Source organism: Myotis davidii, unplaced genomic scaffold (assembly GCF_000327345.1).
Source record: "Myotis davidii unplaced genomic scaffold, ASM32734v1 scaffold217, whole genome shotgun sequence".
Classification (NCBI taxonomy): domain Eukaryota; kingdom Metazoa; phylum Chordata; class Mammalia; order Chiroptera; family Vespertilionidae; genus Myotis; species Myotis davidii.
Window position 1 is genome coordinate 9,050,678 of NW_006290034.1, and position 4,937 is coordinate 9,055,614.

At 42.4% G+C, this 4,937-nt stretch overlaps 1 long non-coding RNA gene across 2 annotated transcripts; it reads right to left on the reverse strand.

Annotated features, from left to right (window-relative positions):
• Positions 1-935: 935 nt before the first annotated feature.
• LOC107182968 lies at positions 936-4,912 on the reverse strand. 2 transcript variants are annotated; one of them, XR_001513741.1, is made up of 3 exons: positions 2,422-2,810; positions 1,795-1,896; positions 936-1,422 (listed from the first exon to the last, which is right to left on the reverse strand). It is a non-coding gene; the product is annotated as an uncharacterized LOC107182968 (long non-coding RNA). The 2 variants fall into 2 exon arrangements; XR_001513742.1 differs by lacking the exons at positions 1,795-1,896; positions 2,422-2,810 and adding an exon at positions 4,547-4,912.
• Positions 4,913-4,937: the final 25 nt, after the last annotated feature.

A 4,937-nucleotide genomic window follows, 5' to 3' on the forward strand; every position in this document is an offset into this window, starting at 1 on the left:
CTTTGTGCAATACTTTAACCAACTAAAGAGGTTCAGAGTGTTCCAATGAAAGGGCGAGGGCTATGCCCTCCATATTGCCCTGTATCCTTCATCTTACCTTGGCCATGTGCTCGGCAAGGCTTCTTCCTGGAAGCCCAATCCTCTGCTAGCGACGCCCAGGATTTCTTTAAACTAACCAATGACAAGGGACGTGCGCACCATAGATATGACCACATCCTGTGTAACAAGACCCGACTTGCACCTGGCCAATCGGCAGGGCCCACAGTCATCTCTCCTCCCCTCACTCAACCCCTCTATTAAAACCCCTTATTCCCCCAGGGCTGGCACTTTCATCTCGCTGTTGCATCCTTAGAGGCTGGGAGCCAGACCCGGGTCTGTAATAATAATAAAGATTCTCTGCTTTTGCATCGTACTCGGCTGGCTCCCTGTTGGTCTATTGGGGATCTTGATATCTGGGCATAACACCAGAAGCATCCAGATCTTAATTATAGGGAGCGTTGAGGCATTTCTCCTTCTATAGGGCACATTTTCATCAAATCACAGCCTCAATGTATTGATCCCTGAGTATAGTAAATTCACCATTTTGGCCTGTATTACATACATAGTTGTACAACTCTCCCATGTAAGAAACACCAGCAATAACAGCAACAACAACAACACTGACATTTTCATTAAAGTTGGGCACTCAGGAATGAATTTGTTGAATTAAATGAATGTCCTATTATCTAAGCTCAGTGCCTCTTGAAAAAACATGTAAATTTGGACTCTTAGCAAACAAAACACTCTAGTATCTAAACTCAAACATAATTTCCCCCATATTTCATATCTCTCTACTGTAACTCCTGAATTTTAGACCTACCTCTGTTCCTACTCTTTTGTTTTATTGCTAAGGTTTGAGACATAGAAATGGCCTATTTCTCCACATTAAACTTCGATCTGTTTTAATATATATATTTCACCAACTTAGGGATGGCTTTTGAATGATTGTTGTTAGTTTGAGCAGCAAGATGGTGGAGATATGTCCATCTCATTGCTAAGTCCATTTTCTTTTTGCTTCTTCACCCTTTGTCTTCTTGCTCCTTCCTCCCAGAAATCCACCCACAGAATCTGACTTCCTTGTGATCTGATTATTCCCTTCTATTTGCTGTGTTTATATCAATTTAAGGTTGCCAGTTATCTGCACTCTGACTACCTTCATTAAGGCATCTTACTGTGACATACTAACAATCTAGGGTCATCTCAGCATGAAGGTTCCTGCAGAAGGAACAACATTCTTCAGATTTCTTAAAAAGACAGTAACTCCAGTACATTTAGGCTGGTGTACAACACTGATTCCCAAAGGATCTGATACAATGCTTAACATACATGAAGTCTATTATCTCGCACAGCAAGTTTCAGTAGACTTCTGGGACACCACATTAGCTGTGAAGCAAAAGACAGGGCACAGTGGTTAGGTGTGCAGGTTTTACGATAAAACTATAATGACTGAGTATAATTGCTTCAAAGCTTTATGTAGTTCACCAAGTTAAGCTAACCTTGTTTCCTCTCATAGCCCCCAAACTGTGTATTGGGTAGATACCCTATTCTAAACATTATGTTATAATTTTTTTTACAATTAAAAAACCCCAGATATTCATTACTCTTGAGTTATAAAAGAGACAGGTACTGTAAAATTATGGTAGAAAAGACTTCAGAGAAAAAATGAGGAAAGAATGCTTAGATGGGGAAAATGTGCTCTCAAAATGGAGCTCTTGAAAAAAGCTACTATCGGAGAAACTAAGATGGCGGCAATACCTTGAGCCTCAGGAGAGCATTGGTTAGTCCAGCTCTGCCTTCAGCGCATGCTCAGAAGCTCTGGCAATGACAGTAAATTGGGGCACGGAAATCCAGCTGGGCCTGGGTGGGTTAAGAGGGAAGGGCAGGATCTTAAAGGGGTAGTGACCATTTAAAAAAGCAACACTTCGCCCTGCCGGTTTGTCTCAGTGGATAGAGGATCGGACTGCAGACTGAAGGGTCCCGGGTTCTATTCCAGTCAAGGGCACATGCCCGGGTTGTGGGCTGGATCCGCAGTAGGGGGCGTGCAGGAGGCAGCCGATAGGTGATTCTCCCTCATCATTGATGTTTCTATCTCTCTCTCCCTCTCCCTTCCTCTCTGAAATCAATAAAAATATATTTAAAAAATAAAAATAAAGCAACTCCTCAAAAAAAAAAAAACCGAAAAAAAAATAAAAGAGGAATACCTCTGTCCCATTATTCCAGTCATAGGCCCTCCAACCTATCACCACCAACTTATCCCACTTTCTATGTTCCCTGTCTCAGTTAAGAGTACTTCCATTTTCCCAGTCATTGAAGCCAGAAACCTAGGAGTCATTCTTCATTACTCCTTTGCCCCTGCAAAATGCAATCACTATCAATTTTTACCTTAAATTTGACTTTATTTCTCCATCCCCGGTATCACTGTTCTGGTATAAGCGCTCACGCCCTCACTGGGTCTGAGGCCTGCCTGGGCCATTACAACAGGGTTGCACCTGGTGCTGTATGTATTTCCCACTGCGGTCAAATCATCTTTAAAAATCACACTCCTCCAGCTTATGGCACATCAGTGGTTCCCATCTCCTGTAGGAAAAGTTCAAACTCCTCAGCACTGCACACCTAGCCTCTAGCAACCATCAGACCTCATCCCGACACCATCCGGGTTGTACTTCCTGCTCTCGCAATAACCAACTCCTTTATACTCGGGCCCACTTAAAATATGTACACTTTTAGGGTAAGATGAAATAATCCAATTTTTACTTAATTTATTAATTTATCTGTAGGTCCTATATTAACTTATAATTTTTTTCACTCCTACACATCACGATGTCAAAGAAAACATTTCAAAAGTTAAAAATGTGCCTCTTACCAATGTAGAATGAACCCATTTCAGAGATTTTATTTTAATTAATGAAAGAATTAGTAGGATGGTAAAGCTGATTCTAAGAGCATTTGAGGAACTGGTTATTTCAAGGAAAAACAAAAAAACAAAACCCCAGAATGTTAAAATAAGATTGCTAGATCAGATACAAAACGAGTTAATGTTTTACGGTGTAATGAAATAATAGATGATCTTTTCTATTGAGTATAATCATTTATATCTCTACCGAACAAAAATCTACAAATTTACACATAACTGCACAGTACCTGGGCTCTAACTCATAGCAAATAGCAAAGTCAAACACAGGGAAATTCCCTACAGAATTAAATAACCCCGGCTTCCTTACTGCATTGAAGGACATACAGGCCTCTTCCAAGTGCCCGATAATTTTTCTTAACAATATATGTTTTTTATTAAAACACTTCACACAAATCGCTTCTACCAGTGTTTTCACACTACAACAATCACTTCTTGAGCCACCTATCCAAGTTTTCCAGAACGGCATTTTCATGCCCCCCTAAGTTTTCTCAGGTAAAGCACTCCTGGAGTCTTGTGTAAGTTCTTATGAGTTTGAAAAGAGAACAGATATGTTAGATTACTGTAAACATTGAAACAGTGTATAGTTATGTGGATGTTAAAAATGTAGGAGTAATGCCCCGGCTGGGTGGCTCAGTTGGTTGGAGTGTTGTACACCAGGACTTCAGGTTCAATTCCCGGTCAGGGCGCATACCTAGGTTGTGGGTTTGATCCCTCCTCAGGCTAGTTGGGAGGCAACTGATCTATGTTTCTCTCCCTCTCCCTCTCCCTTCTTCTCACTCTAAAAGAAAAAAAAACCAAAAAACTAAAGACATGGAAGTACTACATGATAAAACTGAGAGACACAGAAAAGTAGTACCCAGAAAGAAATGCATATAGCCTTAAGAATAATTATTCTTAAAAGAAGAAAATTGAAAGCAATAAAGCTAAGCCTTCAAGTCATGTAACTAAGGAAGAAAATAACAGAGTAACAAAAGAAGGAGAAAAAGAAAAGAATTGATAGAATCCGTAAAATAGAAAATAAAAAAATATATAGATAGGAAAATCACAAAACTGGTTCTTTAAAAAATACCTGGTAAGACTGATAAGAGCAGAACAATAAAAATGAACAATATTAAGATTGGAAAAATGGGTCATAAGTACAACTAGAGCATGATTTTTAAAAACCCTAAAAGAAGATGAACAAACGTTTCTAGAACTAAAAGTAATTCAAGAGCACAAAGCCGCAAAGGTATGCGATATCTACCTACCTACCTACCTACCTACCTAACCTATCTCTGTCAAAAGAGGCTCACTCTGAAAAGCAAGAGAAGTCCAGATGGTTTCAAGGAGAGTTTTACCAAACACTTCAAACTCGTTTTACTAAACTACCATAATCCTACAGCCAAATCCAGACCAGGTCAGCAGGCAGAAAGGATGTAAAATCGAGACTAGAACATTAGCGGGTCGCCTCCTCCGCCCAATATTGTATTGTGGTCATGGCCTGGACGCTGGAACACTCTGCAGCTGTCAAAACCAGCCTTAGGAGGTGGGGGAATGAGGGGCTGGGCCGGCGGCCCTGCCTCATCTTCTTCACCTTCCCACCCACCCACACACCTGGGCAGCCAGGGCCTGTCCCGAAGGTGAATCCTTCCCCTCGGCGCTCCCTCTGCACCTCGTGCACGTCTGCATTAGGCAAGTTTGCATAAGCGAAGCTATCGGTGGTGCAAGGCTGGCAGGACGGGGAAGAAACGCTGAACAGCCTCTTCCGCGAAGGATCTAGAACGCCCCCTCCCCCCTCCTCACATTAAACTGCTTCACACAAAAGGACAAATACTGCCGAGCCGCCACCGGGTCGCCTAGCCTTCCTCCCGCCTCCGCGCCCCCAAGCGAGGGCCGGGGGTGGCCCAGGCTGCGGTTCCCGGCTCCCGGTTTCTCCATCAGAGAGGATGCCGCCCGGGGAGCCACTTCCTCTTCCTCTCGGAGCCGCTGGCACCAGCTGTTTCTG